The 19,794-nt window shown below is 50.0% G+C and overlaps 1 long non-coding RNA gene across 1 annotated transcript in view; it reads right to left on the bottom strand.

Moving 5' to 3' along the window:
• The window catches only part of LOC114015484 (uncharacterized), a 36,751-nt gene extending 19,274 nt beyond the window's left edge, over positions 1 to 17,477 (bottom strand). The window contains exons 1-3 of the long non-coding RNA XR_008731526.1: positions 16,985 to 17,477; positions 4,522 to 4,745; positions 1,650 to 3,636 (exon numbers count right to left, since the gene is read on the bottom strand). This is a non-coding gene — a long non-coding RNA (uncharacterized LOC114015484). The remainder of the gene's footprint in view (positions 1 to 1,649; positions 3,637 to 4,521; positions 4,746 to 16,984) is intronic.
• Positions 17,478 to 19,794: the final 2,317 nt, after the last annotated feature.

The raw sequence follows: 19,794 nt of genomic DNA on the forward strand, positions 1-19,794 counted from the left end.
ACAGCTGCATGCAGGACACTACTAGACTGCCTGACAAAGATCAAATGACAGCGTGTTTATAATAATGCATATTTAATAACACTACTATTAGTTTTAAAAGTCTTGATCTTTGGTTGTTGTGTTTTCCTCAGCATGGTGGGAGCCTCCAGATGAAGGAGGAGAGGGAACTCCTGCTGCAAGAAGCAGATTTCAAGCATTTAATACTAAAAGTCACAGCCACGCCGTACACTGCAAGGTCTTTAAAAATAGCTTGAGCTTTGTGTGTGTGCACAGACAACATTGCGAGCGAGAGGGATGTCCTACATTTCCCAGCTTGCTTAATCCCTCAGACTGATGACAAAATCCCCACTCATCCTCCTGGTAGGTGAGCTCCCCGTTCCATCTCAGAGAACAGCCTTTCCCATAATTACGGGCTTTGCCTTCCCCAGCAGCCATGGGCTCAGGGCCCTCAGGCCGTTTCTGTCCGATGCAGCAGCTTCCCCAAAGCAAGGCATCTCCCAGGGTGCCGGAGCTGGCTGGGTGCTCAGCGGAGCTGAGTTTGGCTGTGGTGCTGAGCAGGTCTCCATGAGGAACCACACTGTGCTGGGTGGCAACCTCGGCATGCCACGGCATCGGCCGCGCTGCTGGCACAAAGCCAAGGGGGTACAAGGGCATGAGAAGAGGAGCCTTGCTGATGCTGTCTGGCCAAGAGCCTTGCTCTCCAAGGAAAAACAGTTGTTCGAACCGCTGGAGCAAATCTGCAATTTTATTTTAACTCAACCTACCACCAAAGTGCGAGGGAGCCAAACCCTTTGAAGTCTGCCATGTCCAATCCATTATTAATCACTGTAAATCTGGTATAATCTCTACAAGCATATTCCACTCCCTACAAATAGACTGGTGCCAACTTGCTCTAATAAATCCTGCATCAGGGCGGCTATTGTGTCTTCTCTTCATGCAGCATTTCCCAGCAGGAATATTTAAACAATAACAGTCTCTATTTGGTGCAGTCACTTTTGTCTTAGAAGACTACGGTCTAACGTGTAACAGATTTAGAGCTTACAGAAAGGCTTGGATTTATGGCATGCTTTCGTTCCAATGCTTTTTTGTCTCTAATAATCCTTGTGAGGCGTTAAATGTCTCCATCTGGATTCCTAACTTCATGCCAAAGCAAGAAAACTGTTCTTCTTTCTACCCAAAACTTTGGGGCAAATTCCACAAGTTCTGCTGAGAAGGATCACTACTAAAAAAAGCAATTTAGCATCGCTCCCCTGCGGACTAAAAACAACTTGCTGGTTTCTCTAGAGAGCACTGGGATGGTCCATGGAGAAAGAGAGGAAGAACACGTGCACAAGGAGCCCTCTTCACATAGTGAGGAGTTTCCCAGGCCAGTACACAGCAGAGTTAGCAAAAATCAGTGAGTTACCTCCTCCCACCTTTGCAAAGCAGACCTCATGGACACAGGCAACATCATATGAATCTTTCCCCTACGATGAGTTTTTCACGCAGCCTACAAGGAAGTCATTTGCTGCTTAGCACTTGGGAGGAAAGGCAAAGCTGTTGTGGGTAAGGTAGCACAGGCTGCACAAGTGGCCCATGACATCAGCAACGTTCACAATGAAGGCTTAAAGTCACCAGTAAGTGACTCAGAGAATTCTGGAAATACCTACCAGGATCAGTCTTTTACTCATATGCAGCCACACACTTGGTCGTGGCCAAACAGCGTGGCTGCCGCAGCGGTGGATGATGCTCCAAGGCAAGGCAAGGCAAGGCTCTGCTCTAAGACAGACTGCTTCCCCACAGGCAAGAGATACCAACCAGTGAAAAAAAAACCCAAAGTGAGAACAAGGGGAAAAAAAAAAATCAACCCCAAAACATGCACTGTCCAGAAAGAATCAACCACCAGACTGTAGAGGGAGACATGCAAATGAAGGAGGTTTATGACACCATATATAAACGAGCTGTGCATACAGACAGTTGCTGGAGCTTTATCACCTCTTACTTTGCTTGCAGTCTATACCAGACAGCCTCCTAATTTGTGTGAGCACCTGGCAATGTTTGTTTTGAGCAAAGCCCACAGGCAAAGCTGGTCTCCCAGAGGAACTGGGAAGCTCTGAGGTTTGACAGAGGCTCTGACATCGCCCAGACATGGGAAACTTTTCCCATTAAGAGTCTGCAGCTTTGATGCATGGCTCCGAGTGTGTCAGTGTCTTGTGGATGCCAGCACCAGGAGCCCTTCTTTCCATGCTGGAAAACACTGGCACCAAGCAGCTCTGGGCAGCACAGCTGCTAAGGGACAGGGAGGGAGCTCGGGATGCTCCTGCGGGATGCTCCGGGACATTCCTGGAACTGCTGCCCTGGGTCTTTGCAGAAGGGTTTAACCAGCAAGATGCCGAGGGCTCCTCCCCTGCTCACCAGCCACCTTGATCCGGGAGGCCGAGCAGTGCCTACAACAGGGCTAGTGCTGGCCCTCGGTTGAGGATGCTCGCCGCGTGCCTCCTTGACATGAGCACAAACAACCTGGAGAAAGAGCTGTGAAGGCTGTTAGTCCAAACGACAGCTTGTTTTCTCTCTTGCTGACAAATGAGTCGGAGCTCCAAAAGCAATTTAGTCTGGGAATAAACATCCAAGTACCCACTGCTAAGGCAGAGACACTAAATGAGCTAAGCCGAGGGAGGCTGCAGTGAACTCGGCTTCCAGGCACTTGGTTTTCACTTGACTTCCTCAGCTGGCAGCTCACAGCGGACTAAACGCTCTCCAAAAGGAGCAGCTATTTCTTACCCATGCCAAGGACTCTGGCCAGAAAATGCTTTTTTCCTCCCCTGACGCTGCTCATTAATTTTGCTTGTTTGTTTTCTTTTTTTAAAGCTTTTGCTGGTTCCCCAATTAGGATGCAATTAAAAAAAAAAAGAAAAGAAGGAAAACTCGAGGCACAGACAATTCAGGCGGATCCCTAGCGTGGGCAGCAACTGCCAAGACAGCCAAACCCCTCTTTAGCAATGGTGCAGACAGCCAGGCCACCACGTCTTCACCTTCCTCCTCCTCCTCCTGCCAACGTAACTCTTTTAGTGCCTTGCCTGCATTGATAAATTGGCAATAAAAATGCACAGGGAACTCAAGACTGATCGATTTATTTCAGTATTTCTGACACAGTTGCCACAGAAGCCGAGAGCTGGGGAACCAACAATGCAATTTCCTACCAGAGAAGCGGCGAGACACTGAGCATAAATTACGCTTAAATGCCACATAGATAATAAGGCAGCATCCATGATTATTTCTCTCCTCTTTTCTTGAATTGAAAACACTCTGAGACACCCATCTGATGAAGGAGCTGTCATGCCACAACCTTTCCAGCAGGATCAGGCCTCAGCAGCAGCATTTCCCACCACTGATGCTGCAGGAATGGAGCTGGGACACCCCAGAACCAGGATACCCCAGAACCACACTTTCCTCCCCCATGCCCCCATCTCTGCAGCTCTGAGGCCAAAGCACATGTCTAACAACTGAAAGTCCGAGTATCAACATTCACCTTTTGGGGAGCAGTTGGATATGCCGCTTCCAGTGAAGAAGGGTATTAATTTCTGTGCTTGTAAGAGACATTCGAGGCAGCTTCCATCATTGCTGGGGAGATGTGGTGGAGCTGATGTGAGCTGCCTGCTGGGAGCCAAGAGAAAAAAAGAGGATATTTTTCTTTTTTCATTTATGAAAAGAAAAAATAGATCTTGTGCGCTTGCTCTCTCAGTGCAGGTTTCTAGCTCGAGTTCATAATTTCTACCCACTTCCCTGTATTTACAGTCCTTCTCAAAGCGTGTTTTGAGCAGTGATTTTGGCAACTAAACTGCTGGGGGCATTCCCTTCAGTTCATTACCAGGCACGTGCGTGATCCCGGGGATCAGATTTTCTAATGGTTCAAATAAGGCTTCACTGTAGTGCCTTGAGTGAAGTGGTGACTAATTGCATCTCTTGGGGCTCCCACCACTTCCTGGCCCTACTACCCGGTTGCAAGCAGCTCATTAGTTTGCTTCTGAAAGCCTGGTGATGGCCAGCTGGGAGCAGGATGTTGCACAGCACCCCACATGCTCCCCTTCTCTTTGCAGCGTCCTGCATCTGACACCTCTGTGTGGGTTTGCTGAGCTCCCTGAGCCCTCGCACAGAGACAGAGATGGATATTTGGCCAGGTTTGCTATCCCCAGCCAGACTTTACAGGCTGGGGGTTGGTTACGATGTGCAAAGAGGCAGAGTAATGCATCAGGTTGGGTATGGATGCTCAGCATCAGATCTGCCAGGGCAGGATGTGACCCCGGGAGGTTCCCTTCACCCAGGGGTGCTGCTTCACAAGGGCACGCACCAGCTGTTTCTTGGCACTTCGTAAAATTTACGTGCAGAAAGAAATTAAAGGAAGGCTCCGAGCAAGACCTGCGTTAACAGCGTGAGCTTGGCTGCAGTAACTAGCTTTTCCAAAAATATCCTTCCTCCATCGGAGATGCTCTATTTTTAGAGCTATGAAGCATCACATTGACAAGTGGCAGGGTCAAAGCTTACCTCTAAACTTCTGACATTCCTTTGCCCTTGCACAAGCACCTTGGTTTTCCAGGCGGCTATCGGACCTAACGACACACAGCACTTGCCGCGAGACCTGGCTCTCAGCTTGCCCCAGAGCTTCACCACCCCAGAGCCACACGGGCAGGGGCAGCTCTGACACGACTCCACCCGATAGATTGCTTTCTTCTTTTCCCCAGGCAGTTGGCACGTGTCTGGAAAACAATCTATAATTTAAAAACCCACAATGAGATTTCCAGGTGGATAAACTGCCGTTCTGTGACTTTTGTATAGGAAATGTATGTGCTCAGGCAAAGGAGTAACTCCCCGGCTGTTTGGATCCTTTTCCCCTGTTCCAACAGATATGGCAGAATAAGGCAGGTTAATTAAATTATCACAGATCTGGGAGCTGCTCGACAGCAATGGAAATAGGGGAGACACCAGTCAGAGCCGTAGGACTGCCGTGTCAGCACAGAGAGCGAACCGAGCACATAGCGTGCAAAATTAAAAATCTAGTGGTTCTGTCACTAGGAATAAAAGCCATCATTTGCATGTTAAAACACCTCAGCTTACAGGAGCAATTTCCCCCTTTTTAACTTTCTTGGTCGCACAGTTTCCAGGATGAATAATGCAATGAAACTCCTCATCAGCGATATGTATTAAAAAATGCAATAGGACTTCTTCCCCACTCCAAACCTACACGTCTTCTGCAGGAAGCATATCCATCAAGACACCTAAATACCTGCTGCCAGCAGTTTTTAAAAGAACTTTTTAACTGTGAAGGGTCAGGAGGAAACACCAGTCTGTAGCAATGAACCTGCCAAGCTGCAGGCAGCTGCCTCCAGAGGGTCCCTACCCTGCCTGGCTGGGGCTAAGCATGCCTCCACAGCAGGTTTTAATGCTTAAAATGCAAAGAAGTTGCATCCACTCAGCTCATCGCATTCATAATGATGAATAAAATAATGGGAAAGCATCGTCCTGACTGATGTGGAATCCACTTTCCCCAAGAATGACCACTGAGACATCAGAAGCCCTGCCTATCTGTCCCCATTGATGCTAATGGGATTGTGTGTCTTTAATAATGCCCCTAATAATTTTCCCATTGCTCAGATTCCTGCCTGACAGCTTTCCTGTTTGCCCAAATTAAAACACAACCTCTGCAGACTTCTGTTAACAAGATCTCGCATTGTTTCCTCTAGGAATAAACAAATTAGCTCATGGGGGAAGAAAAGCCATTGCCGTCAAGCTGGTTCTGAAGTCTGGGAGCCGATTACATCAATTTTGAGTAATCTAGATTACACTATATTTTAAAATGTCCTCTTGTCTGAGGGGGAAAGAGAATTAAGTGCCAACTAATTGACCAGTTCCTTGCAAGGGGCTGCCTCACAGAGGCCACCATACCTGGTGCCTCCACAACAGCCAAAGTTGGTGGAGATGTAGGCGAGCAGCTCCTGCCCTTTCCCAAGCTGCCTTCCCACAGGCATAGCTGACACCAGCCCAGGCTGGGCAGCAACATCCCTGCCAGCACGTGCAATGGGACAAGCTGGTGCTCTTCTGCCGCAGAGCAAGGACAGGGCTTGCTTGGAGGCCACCCTGTTACCGCTCCCTGTGTGAGGCAGTTCTACCTTCCTCCTCCAGCTCCCATTCACTGCAGAAATGCAGCTTTCCCTGGGCTTGCCCATTTTGCTCTGAATTAAAAAAAAAACAAACAACCCAACACCCCCCCCCCCCCCCCCAAAAAAAAAAAAAAAAACCAAACCCAAAACAACAAGGCTTTTCTGCTCCAGAACAACACAGAGAGAAAGAAAGGCCAGGAGAGCACTGAGAAGCAGCTTACCCTCTGATGAGGTGATTGATAGCTTCACCCTCTGCCATCGAAGCAGTTTCCTCTGCAGCTGTGTTTAATTTCCCAGGCAAGTGCTGCACCCACCGCCCCAACCCCAGCTCCTGCTGAACCCGCTCCTCAGCTGGGGAATCGTTATCCCTCGTGCTGCTGCATGACAGAGGCTTGGGTTGGGGCGGAGTATCGTGACATGTAAAGGAACCTCCACATCCAAGTACATGGAGTATTTTGCTTTCCATGTCCATCAACACATAAGCATCTATGTGTAAGTAATGTACATCATCTGCTTAACAGAAGTAACAAACCTCCTCTTATGTGCATTTGCCAGTGTTTATTAGTTTTTACTTTTATTATCATAGAATCATTTAAGTTGGAAAAGACTTTTAAGATCACCGAGTGCAACCATTAACCCAGCACTGCCAAGTCCATCACTAAACCTTGTCCCCAAATACCGCATCTATGTGTTTTTTAAACACACACAAATCTTCCACCAAGCAAAAGGATAAGAGCTTGCTGGATTTGATTTGCCCCAAATCCCCATGTGCCATGCACCTATTTGCAGGTACATATCTCAATTCTGGAACGGGTAATGATGTGAAAAATATTTCTGAAAGCAGCATCGTAACAGGTATTGAGAGAAAGGTTATCATTCCTGTTGCCTCCAAAACGACTGCAGCGTGCTTGTGATACCGCAGGACCTGACCTGAGACCACGCACACCCAATAGCATCAACCAGTTAATGCCAACAGCACATAACAGAGCTCGGCATGTTTGGGAATTCCAATAGAAGTGAGAAACTCTATTTGCCAGAGGCTCAAAGTGGGCGCTGGCAGCCCGGCCGGTGGTGCTGGTTGCTCCGGCACACCAGCGCTACTCAAGGAACATGCATTTTCTATCAATGCAAATTGTTTGCTTGCAATAGAAAATCAAATTATTTCCATTTATACATGTTTAATGAGAATTTCAAAAGCGTATAATGCAGCTAATGCTTCCAGGCTGCGAGCAGGCATCTGGAGCTGGAGATGAAGAGGGCTGCTGTGCCGCTGGCCCCTGGCCCCGCAGCCAGCCTCTCCACCATCATCTCCCGCAGCTCGGTGCCCAGGGGTCACCACTTCAGACGTGAACAGCATCTTGGTCCCTCTGCTCCCTGTGCCCAGCCGCCCACGGCAGCGAATGGGTGGTACGGCCCAAGCTACGAGACCAAAACTCGCTCATTAACAAGCTGTTAAATAATGAATAAGTTTATATATAATTGCTTCTGTGTACACAATCTTGCATTTTTCAGAAAACTATCATCACTTTTCAGTTAGTTCCACTCGAGGAAACAAGGGCTAATGCTTTCATTTGAGCAGATGCATATTTATGATGTGCTTGTTCTGTCTGGGGCTGGGGAAAACCGGATTATTCGGCTTCCCGGCGTGCGAAAAGTGGGTGGTGGGAGTGGCGCGTGCTCGGCTGTCAAGGTTGTCCATCGGCCACCCTGGCTAAGTGGTCTCTGAAACACCTGAAAGTCTGGCCACCTTTGGGCTGGCAAGTAGGTCACACATCAGCTCGCCACTCTGAAACACCACTAGGACTCGGACTCCTGCTGCTGCAAGCACCTGTTGCAGCATTTACTATTTATCTGTTATTTATTTTGTCTCCCCAGGGTGGGGATGGATGAAGCAGGGCTGGGGAGAAAGGTGCGGGGAGGACAACAACACGAGGTGACACGCATCACCTGCCGCAGTGCTGGTGCCAGGCAAAGTTCTCCTTTTCTCTGCTTTTCCAGAGCCTTGTGCTTTCCCCGCTGCCCATAACTCATCCTCCAAAACCCATTATCATCATTAAAACTGAAAATGGCCGCAGTCTGACAAGAGAAAACACCTACAGACATTCAGACAAAATGCCTGTAATTACCATCTGTGCCATCGTCACAAGCATGCGGTCAGGGGCTGTATGGGGGCAGGAGCGCTCGCCCGCTATGCCTTGAAGAAACAGCTTTCAGAAAAGCTTTTGGCCTCTGCCATTGCGGGGTGCTGCAAGGTGCCTCGATCACTGCTGAAATGAGCCATCGAAGGGGCTGTTGGAGTTTTTTGGGTGCAAAGAGCCAGCAAACAGGAGGGTTTCAGAAGAGCTGCATCCCCATGGAAGTGGCGGAGGTGGCTGGCTCTGTTGTGGGGTGCAAATCCATGCCCTTGGAATGATGTGCCTCAGCGCTGCAACAGCTTGATGCCAAAGCAACCTGAAATGAGCTTTTGATCTCAAAATATTCTTTCCATTTTACACAACTCTGTGACATGTGGCTCCTTAGCTGCCGCATTCTAAGAAGTCCTACAGCAGCCTTGGCTTGCTGTGGAAACCAAATATTTTGACTTTGCTGTTTATTCCTGTTTTTTTAAAGTGTGTTCTGAGTGAATAATAAATATGTTTCTAAGGCAGCTGGTGCTTCTTCCTGTAACGCACAAGGTAAGGTAGAAGCAAACATATTTGCTTTTGCTCCATCTATTTATACAATAATAGTAGTTGCGCTTTCTAACAGCAAAAAAAAAAAGTAATTACTGCACACGTTCTCACAAGCCATAATTAACACAATGTTTAAGCATACACTTAAACACATCACTGTTCAGTAGCAGTTTTGTTGTGGGCTCTGCAAGGGCTGCCAGCTGCTGGCTGAACGGGGGCAATGCCCTTCCCAGTTCACCTTGTGCTGATTGAAAGCCGACATTCACACACCTTGAAAACCTGGACGTTATTTTTATCCCAACCGGTACGTGGTTGCAACAAGTCTCAGCCACCGTAAGAGCTGCATCTTCCTGCAGAGGCGTTTGCAGGGGGGAGAATGCCAGAGGAAGGGCGAGGATGAAGCTGTGGGTGTTTGCCTACCCCAAGTGGATGCTGCCCTGAGGAGCATCTTCCGATGGAGCTCCCCATCCTTGGCTGAGGGAGGAGGAGATGCAGATTTAATCTCATCTGAAAAACCGCAGAGGGAACTGGCAATGTCACCGGCCACCAGCACAGCACTCTGGGCACCGCGTACAGCATTTGGTAGCAGTACAGCATCAGTTCCTGTATTGTGGAGAAGTCACAGAGCAGGCGTAAATACATTAGTGCAAGGCACCCAGGCATGGCAGTCACTCCTCCTTGGCTCTAGCCACCTTTATTCCATTAGCCGTGACTTTCAAAGCCGGGGAACATCGTGCCAGTGAAAAGCCAAGCACCAAACCAGCGGCTGCCATGCCCTGAGCCTGAAGCAGCAAGGCACAGATCACAGCAGGGGAAGCAACCTGACCTTCCTTCTAACCCCCTCCTTTCAGCCTGTGCCCACCAAGTGCAACGGAGGTAGACGGAGGCTTTAAAAAGAACCATCTTACTCACTTGCTTGTAATCAAGGCTTTGCTAATCCAGGAGATTTTTTGCTTTTTTTCTGGTTTTTTCCCCTTTGTATTGGCAATAACATTAGCTCAGTGAAACCATAATTAAGATAATTAGATGAGTAATTTTCTTATTAACAGATTGTAACCTTTTCAACAGGCTTTCCTGGGTTTCCCCCCTTTGAATGCAAGCTCCGTGTGCAGAAGCAGGAAAGGGTTGTCTGAGGATGGGGTCAAGCGGCGTGACCTGCACCTCTGCGCTCTCCTCCATCAGCAGGGCCAAGCTCGTGCTTGATTCCCTGCTGCTGTGCCTGGGGAGGAGCAGCTGAGCCCACCACCACGCCGGTCCTGGGGAGGGTGGGCATCCCCGTTTGGGGGCTCAGGGAGCACCGGTGTGGAGCGGGGAGCTAGAGCCAGGCATAAGCTGCTCTATTTACATAAGCTTCTGTCGTCTTACCCCTCAGTCTAAGGTAGTTGGATGATGTACTCCTTTGTCAATCCCGTAAGTAGCTGGAATTTAATTCCTGACTTAATATTTCCCTGGATGAGTATTTATAATGAACTGAAGCAAAAAGATCATCTTCCTTGGTGGAAGTGGAGCAAGCAGCTCATTGCAGATACTCCTGGAAGTGCAGAATAAGAAACTGGGGCCAAAAGGTGCGATCTGCACTCCAGGAAGGGGCCAGAGCCCGTAGTGCTGCCGGGGTGCAGCCAGGAAAGCCAGTGCTGCCAGCAGCCTCCCCGCACCATCACACGTGCAGCTTCCCACTGCCGTGACCGGTGAGTCGGGATGGAAACAGCACTGAAATCACTGGATAGAAAATTAAAAACTCCTGGCAGAATATGCCCCCATCTTTCACTTTCAGGAAAAACAGCTGCTGCTTGTACTCGGGAGACTCAACTCCACTCTAGAATAAATTCAGCATTGCCCTTTTCCACTCTGAATGTAGACTAGTCTTTTTTTTTTTTTTTCCTTTCAATTCTCCCAGTCTGCCCGAAAGTAGGTGATACACAGGCCACGAATGGCTCTTCTGTCCTGTGCAGGGCAGGCTGGTGTTTACACCAGGGCACGGGCTGCAGGGGCTGAGACCTACCCACAGCCGGGGTGGGTGATGTGCTGCCACCTCACAAGATCCCTCCAGTTCCCTGTGGCTCCGTGGCCTCTGGCAGCAGCATGCCAGTGTGGAAGGGAGATGCCAGGAGCACTGGCACCAGCATGGCTTGCGTTTGGCGGGTCAATCCTGGGATGCACAGGCATCCTTACTCAGTGCACTTTGCTGAGGTTTCCATGCTGGCAGAGCCACAGCACTAATTGGCTTCATTAAGGCACAGAATTCCTGTGATTGGTAGCGTACCTGCTGGGAGGGATGCAGATGTCATTTCAAATCATCATTGTCTCATGGCAAAGGGACTGCATGCTCTGGCACCAGGATCTCTGCACTGAAGGGCTGCAATCCACCCACAGCCCAAACCCACGCTGGCAAACACATCAGGATGTGCAAGCGGGAAGGCAGCAGCCCTGCTGGCTGCTGGCTCTGTAATTGCTGTCACAGCTGACAGCAAACCCCTCCAGCCACATAGAAAGGGAGAACCGAGAGCCCAGCACCAGGTTGGGCTGTGCTGGCTCCCTGTGGACCCCAGCTGTGGGCACTCAGCACCGCGGCCCTCGCCTGCCGGCTGCCATCCCGCACCAGCACTGTACCACCGGGCTGCCCTTTGGCCAACACTTCAAACCTCCCCGAATCCTACCCATGACTCAGCACTGCATCCAAACATTGGAATCATCTTTATTGCTGCTGTGGTTTCCCAGAGCTGCCCGAGAGGAAAAGAACCTGCAGGTAATTAACAAGGGACTGACGGCCTCTTGCTTTTCCCACCCTTTTCCCTTCAATCACAGACGGGGTCTGGCTTTTCTGCAACCTGCATATTTCTAAGGAAAACACCAAAGTGAAGTCTCAACAGCTCATCACGATGGGAAATCGCTGCCGCCCTCACCAGAGGAAACAGCTGGTTGTTTCCCCAGGGCAGTTTCCCCTTCTGCAGTGCTCAGTTGCCTGAGATATCTTACTGTGGTATTAAAAAAACATGGATAATTAGTGCTGTTCACCATCATAATAGTTTCGAGAATCAGCATCCCTACTTTCTGCAAGAAACATATCCCCAGGCAGTTTCCTTTGCATATAAGCACACAAAAAAGTTCAAGTGAGGAAAAATCATATTGGCAAAGTACATTTATATAGAGGAATTATTCTGAAAATTCCTGAGTGTCCAAACTCATTGCAGGAGATTTGAATTATAGAACTATAAGCAACAAGTTCATTTTGATCCTCCAGGCTAAAAAGTTATAATTACCGCCTGCACCATAGAACTGGCTTTTAATTAAATAAGCCTCAGAAGGGAGGAAGATTTGCAAGGACCCTCCCTCGCTTACATAAGGCAGTCGGCCTGAACAGCCACCACCAGGGATGCTGTGATGGCTCCTGAGTGAATTCCATTAAGCGAAATTTCCAAGAAAGGAAAGGGGAAAATGGGAAATTAGGCAAGTAGACAGCCTGTGGCCAGTGGCTCAATCTCATATTTGGTGGTGCGAAGAGCTATTGCAGCCAGATGAGCTGGCAAGATGGTTGGTGTTGGTGAGTGAAGCTGCATTTCTGGGTCTGCGGTACCCTGGGTTATGCCGATAGCAGCTGCTGCAAGCACTGGGCAGCCTGCTCCCCCTGCATCTGGGCATGGGTGTCCTCCCTGGTGGGACCCGGCCTGAGCACACACTGGGAAGGCAGCATCTTTGCAAGGGCTGGCTTGGAAACCATTGCTTCTACTTTCCAAGTCTCCAGAATAGCCTGGCCATATGTCACGCTACCTGTTGCCCGTATTATAATAGGCCAAGTTTATTCACAAGAAGCATATGTTGCGGTACCGAGTGTGGAAATGCCACCTCTCACAGTTGTCTCTTTCTTCGCACTTTAAAAAGGCTGTAGGAAAAGATGACATATGGCACCTCAGCTTATGACGGTTTAATCGACACTGGTAGGGCCAGGGAAAATAGAGCAGAGTGGCGTTCCCCAGGGCAGGCGCCCACACCCGGTCCCACCAGGATGCTGCCTGCTGCCTCCTGTGCCCGCGGGTGCCGTTACCTGCGGGCGTGTGCAGTGCCAGAGCCGCCCTGGCCAAACCGCAAAGCATCCACTGGCGCTGGGTGATAAAATAAGCCAATTAACAGGCTCCTTCTTGTCAACGCCGAAGCTGAACCTCTAGTTCTTCAAATACATAATTAAAGCACGCGTGCATAATTACAGAATTTTCTTCCACTTCAGTGATGGCAGAGGTCTGGCAGGTGCTTATGTCAATGTCATTGTTTCCACTTTGTGTTCGTCTGAACCCGGGCGCAGCCTGAGCAAGGGGCTGAGGGAGGTCAGCGTGGCCAAGGGCAGAGCCAGGGGCTCACCACCAAGACCCCTGTGGCAAGGGCTTTGCCAGTGCCCGGGGCTGGCACTTACAGGGCTCCCAACTGGGGAACGCTCCAGGCAGCACTGAGGCTGACGGTGCCTCTGGAATGACAAAACTCTCCCACTTGCTGTCTCTGAGAAAAGCAAAAAGTCGTGAGAGGTTTTATGAGTGAGTGATGGGAACCGTGCTTTCGCTGGATTGGGAGGGGACGGGGACGGCTGTCAGCACAAATACTTTGTGTAACTGGGGAAGCAAATGCTGCTATTTTCCCTTAATATCCCAAATTATCTGCAAATGCCATTGCTGTCATAGTCTATAAATACTGGCTGTTCTCAAAGCCTCCTTCTCAACAGCCCTCCCCAAAGCCCACTCCTCCCTCCAGACCGTGCACCAAATCTCACCGTTCCCTTTCCAGGGGCGACAAACGGCACGAACAAAACCAGTACGGGAATGTGAAGACCCAACTCATCATGCCCCAGACCTGGAGATGGAAAGCTGGAAAAGCTCTGGCTACAGGGAAGCCAGAGATCACGGGAATACATCCATCTCTGCAAAAGCACCTTGGGGAGGTGATAGGCACCCCATAATCACCGCTTTATTCCAAGGAAAAAGAGCTTTCCATCCTGACACTGAGCCAGCAAGAAAACAGAGCCCCCACTGAGGCTGGCTGCGCAGTCGGGGGTCCAGCAGTGCCGGAGCCAAGCCTGGGAGTCACCTGCAGCAGTGAGCCGAGCCCAGGGTGGGAAGCACTGCCTCCGGAGCAAACCAACCAGTGTCCCCGGAATGGCCATTGTCCCTTCTCCAGGCGGAACCATCACTGCTGAGGATCTTTGCAAAAATTAGTTCCTGTAAGATCTGAGGAATCTTTCTGCTTCTGCACTGAGCACTGGGAGTGAGCCTATAAATCCAGTTAGTCACACTCGCTGGATTACATTGGACCTTGTACTTCTGCTTTTATTAACAAGATTGTTTACTATATAAGAAGCTTTATATAACTGTGAATCATGGGTGATTTGTAGGACTGCACAGATGGGAGTTGCCAACCATCCGTTTTGTCTGTGCTCGCATCAACCTCCCGCTCCCAGCCCAAACCTAAAAAATAAATAAAAGCCTTGCTGTGGTAATTAAATGTCTGGCTCTAACCCACTTCTGTGGTGCTCTCGGTATGGGACTTGAGTCTGATATTCCAGTTTAACACGTGGGTTAGCATCAGTGCTGATGCAGGGATTGGGTTATCCCCAAAAAGCGTTGGCCATCCCACACCTCTCCCTTGATGAGATCCCTTGGGAGTGAGGGGAGACGTGCCAGACAGGAGACTGCCGCGCCCCAAAGCCATCAAGGCTGTCAAGTGGCGACAAAGTAGTTACCAGCTACCTCATCTATAACGTGCGGGGACTTGAAGGCAAAGTCGCCAGGACTGAATGATGTGCTGCCCGCAGAGCGCCCATTAGTCTTGCCCAGTGCCATTAGATGTCTGTTTTATCACAACAGAGGAACCTCCAGACTCCCCCTAATGCTCTCTGGGCTTCTCTCTGCATCCCTTCTTCCCCTCAATTTACACATCTTTTTAAGTGACTCTGCAAAATGGCATTTACGTAGCCGAGGCTAAGCGTCGGTACAAGGTGACAGGTGGATAGGAAGCATCAGTTAATATCTCTAGCAGTTCACTGCATCATTTTTGGTAAAGTGCTGATCTTTACAGAGGAGTTTGTAGATCTAGCACAGCAGTGTTAATTTAAAATTCATGTACGATTTCTCAGTGAGGTGACAGGACCCATGCCTGGGGCTCAGCGGGGCTCCTACAGCTCACTCCCCCCCCCTCCCCCCCAGGCAGCTGTGGCATGGCTCCCATGCAGGCTGCCAGCGCTGGCACCGTCCTCCCACCCGCCTCACCGGGACCAGCATGAGTGGAAAGCACCAACCCGCGTGAGCCTTTCCCTTTGTACACAGGCAGCCTCAATCCTCAGACAGAGTTAATTCGTTTACCATCATTTATTTTACCTATCAATCTCCGTGAACTTAACTGATAGCCTTGTTGCTCTGCCACAGCCCCGCATAACTCATTGTGTCGGCACATCCACACAATGAGACATCATCCAAGAGCACGGCGGTGGTGTTCGGGACGAAGGCAGGTTGAACAGCCAGACTAGCTCCGGGCTGAAGACGACTTGCAGGGAAAACATCACGAAAAGACAGGATAAACACTGGCTCAGCCTTATTGAGCAACAGGGGGACCTGCGGACCCCCAGAGCCAGGGTGAGCCGAGCCAGGCAGGAGCTGCTGCCTCCCCGCAATGCAAGTCATATCAAAGCGCATGTTCCCTGTGAATTCCAGGAGTCTTTGGGGAAACACGTGAGGCCTTCCCAGCCCCGTGGGCTGGCTCCGGCAGACCCACTCAGCACTGCCAGTGTTGGGAGTCACACTGCAGATGACGACAGCAACAACTTTGGGATCCTTGTGAAACAGCCTGCGCAGCTATTTATTATTACACTAGATTTGGACCACGGATTTAGATATGCGTTGAGTCTGAGCCTCCAAGCAAAGAGTGCTAATTAGCACATGCAACAGAGCCAGATTTTAATTAAACACAGCTTAGTGAGAAGGACCTGTTATAGACAACTCTCCTTGTAGGAGAGAGATGGGTGCAGAAGCGTTTCAGAGCAGGACCGAGTTCAAAGGGGAGGAAGGCACTCAGCCTGCCTGGGTCGTTGCCCCAGGACGAGGGTCCTGCAGCAGGAGGGCTCAGCCTGGGGCAGGGTGGTGGGTGGGCACTGCTACCCTCCCAGGGGCCAACCCCGAGCCAGGTACCCACATCGCTGGGACCGAACAGAATGGTGGGGCTCCTGCTGTCTGCACCCCTGCCTCTCCTGCCCACACTGCCTCCTCTGCTAACCACAGGCCCTTCCTTGCCATTGCAAATAACCAAACAGGCAGCACGGAGGAGGGAATAATATTAATATTAAAAAGGCATTTATAGTTTTAATCAAGCTTTGGGGGGGAAAGACAGCTTAACATGGCACTTTACACAGTTGATAAAATGTTTGACATTTACTGGTGCCTGTAATGAATCTTGTCTCGATTTTTTCTTTTGAAATGCCACTCCAGATACTCTATCTATCTGTAGGGTTTAAAAAGCACTTATCCAACAAAGTGTTATCACGACTGGGAATATGAAAGGGTGGCCCGGCAGAGCACCACCAGCTGCCGGGTTCACTGGCACCGGAGTGAGCACTGCAAGGAGTTTGCAGCAGAAGGGGAGAGCCAGGGCATCTCCTTGGCCCCACCGTAGCACAGCCCAGCAAAACACCACTATTTTCCCACTGGTTTCATGACACTCAAGGGGGGGGTCCCCAGTTTCCTGACTTACTCTGCTCAGTTTGCTCCCAGGACACAACTCCCAGCTCTGCCCATGCCCCCTGGGTCCCCCTTGCACTCATCCCCCAGCCAAACCCTCCCTTTGTTCCTCTTACAGATGACAGCCCCGGGATATTTGCTCAGTCACCTGGTACCCAGCAACCAAAAAGAGATGCCAGCCCCAGAAAATGGCACATTTTCCTTTGCTGCCACCCTCTCTTTCCCCCTCACGTGTTTTAATGACGTCAGGGAACATGACCCTGGCAGCAAAGTTGGCATTAGCCTTCGAAATCCGCTCTTCCATGTTGGTTTGGAAAAAGGCATCCCACCTTGGGATCATGGCTTTACTCTTTGGCAAACCCTCCTCCTGGTGCCAAAATGCAATTCAGGCTTTATTCTGTCAATCCTTTCTTTTCCACAATGTTTATATTTTGGCAAAAGAAGCGGCAGCAATGTGGGATTAACTCACCCAGTGGCTCCAAACTCTTCTAACACCTCCCTGGAACCCCATCAGCCTTTCAGGAATATTAGGAGCTGAGCGGCTATCGCACCACTGCAGCATGGCATGCAGGGCTTCAGGCTTGGATGCAGGTGAGCACCGAGCTCCTGGGATCAAGCAAACCCAAGGGTTTTGGAGGTGAAGGAGGCTGGAAGTTTACTTCATCCCACCAGAAGAGAGGGGATGAGCCATCCTGCCGGCTCCTGCCCGCTGCGGGCCAAGCCCCGACCTTGGCGGCCCAGCTCTGCCCGCAGGCAGGATGCAGCACAGCGGCAGGGGCTGTGGGTTTTATCACTCCACGGCAGTTGTCTTGTGTAAATACAGCGGACGCTCCACAGCTACTAAACAGGCATTTATCTAAAGAGTGTTTCTGCTCCTGTCCTGGAAGGACACTGCGGTGGGAAGTATCAGCAGCAAACACACAGGCAGCCTTTCCTGGCTGCGCAGCTCCATCCCAGGCTTCCCTTTGAATAGGCAGTTGAACGTCTTTCTCTTCTCTCTTCTCTCTTTTTTCTTTTTCTTTCTTTCTTTTTTTTTTTTTTTCCAGAGGAAAGGAATGAATTATTCTATGAAAGTTAGTGCCTGTCTCAGGAGCCTGGTATAGAAAATTAGGTTTTAATAGCTTCAAAATTGAGGTTCTTTGGGTCAATAGGACAAGATTCTGCCAGTGAAATGACAGACCCATAAAGGGAAAAAAAAGCGCAAATATTTTGTTACTCATCAGAGAGTCACAGTCCAAAGATAGCAGGCAGGAGCTTAAAATACTGCTGTACTCTTCGGGCTACTGTAATGTTTAGTCATAAGCTCCTTTTTTCTCTTGTTGTCTGTATAAATATACACATATTAACTTTGGGAACAGAGCACTTGGCTTTCTGTCCTTGGACGTGCCTGTGAATTCCTGAAGTTACCACTGGAATTGGAAAGTTTGCTCTAAAATAAAAGCATTCTGCCTTTCCTGATCGCTTCACAGCTGCTGCTCTCGGATGCTTCCTGCCCATGAGCCGGGGCCCTGAGGATGCACGGTCAGACAGAGCAGCTCACCGACAGCCAGTGCAGGAGCCAACCACAGCTTGTGGCACTCGGTGCTGAGTCTCTCAGGTGTTGGAAGGCCACGAGCTGCTGCAAAGAGAAAAGCTGCTAATTCAGCCGGCAGTGAAACTGCTTCAGCTCACGCAGGATGGAAAACTTCCAGAGAACTTCTGCCAACGAGTACTGGAATTATTGACTCGTTATTAAAAGGATGAATAGATTACAATTATTTCTAATTTCATATTCAGAGATCATTACCGTCCTTAAGAAGGACAGATAGGGAGCCCTTGAGATCCTGCAAGTTACTTTAAATATTCATAGGGCCCAGAGAAATTTCTCATGGTTTGGACGGGCTGTGATGGGGAAAGTGCCTCCAGCTGAAGGGACCGGGCTGCTTCTCCCCTGACAGCCACTGGTTCCTGATGGAGCATCCCAGCCCAGGCACTGCTGTGCCAGTCACCCAGGGCTCAGCAGCCTGCACCAGTGGCAGCACTGGCCTGGCACTCAAAGCTAATACCCTGTCAAGGGACTGTCCACCGGAGGCAGGCACCTCAGTGTTTTTTCCTGGTCACTTGCTGCTTTGTGCCTGTTCCAGGTTTTAGCTGTGGTGAGGGGAGACAGAGGAAGGCCACGGCACGCACGTTCTCGCCCTGATGCACATCAGTTCGCTTGCACCGCTGCTGTGGAAACATATCCCGAAGGCTCCCAAAGCAGCTTTACCACTGTAGAGTAACACAGACACGGCTGCTGCTCCGCTGGCTGTGAGTTTCCTCTCGTGAGTGCCAGTCCCATCTGAGCTTCCACTTCTCCAGACCGATGCACAGAAACTAATGAAATTACCTCCGCAAGCCTGCTAAGGGCTGCAGAAGCTGTCAGCTCGGGCAAGCTCCCAGGGAAATCCACAGGCTGAATTTTTCTATAGGCCTTTTATTCACAAGTGGCACCAGGTCGTCCCTTCTACATCCCGTGATAAGGCTGGAAACGCTCCCCAGAGTGGAGAACGGATGATCTTGGGTTTCTGCTCACAGCACGCCTGGACTTGCTGAGCAGGCAGCACGCCTAGCTGCCTGGCGCCTCATGCTAGCAGGATGCTTTAGCAAAAGCTCTCTTCTAGGTCTTTCCTCAGCCTTTCTCCAGGAAGAAATAAAGCTCAGATAGTCCCACCATTCTGTCAGCAGCAATAGAAGCAATCTTATAATTACCTAAGCCAGAAGCTGCCTTTTTTCCCCCCTCTTAATATCCATTGGCATAGGAACTGAAGGAATAGAAACACTTGCTAAGGAGATATTTAGTAATATGAAAAGACTTGGAAATCCACTGTTGATGCAAAAACCATACACCCCAAAACTGAAGCAGTTCCTCGTATCTGTCTTAGCCCACCCAACCCATCACTGAGCTGTACAGCAGCAGTGGAGGGCAGGCAACCGAGCAGTGGGTCAGGCTGGGTCCAGGCTGGCAGCTGCCCGCATTTAGGCCAAAGCTGATTTGCTCCATCGCTTCCCCCCACGACTGCTAAATCAGTACATGGCAATGAGTGTATTCACGTTCCTGGTGTTTCCCCACTCAAAGTTTACAGCTGTGCTAAAGACCTCCGTGGCAGAATCACCGCTGCTCCCGTGGGACAGCACCATGCCTGGTGATGTGCTGAGCAAGGGACCGGGACACATCGCCCGGCGAGAGCCGCTCTCCTCCCACCATGGGCGAAGGCATGCAAAGGAATGTGATGGGGAACCAGTGGTGTATGCCCTGAA

The sequence above is a fragment of the Falco cherrug genome, chromosome 3 (assembly GCF_023634085.1).
Source record: "Falco cherrug isolate bFalChe1 chromosome 3, bFalChe1.pri, whole genome shotgun sequence".
NCBI classification, from domain to species: Eukaryota; Metazoa; Chordata; class Aves; order Falconiformes; family Falconidae; genus Falco; species Falco cherrug.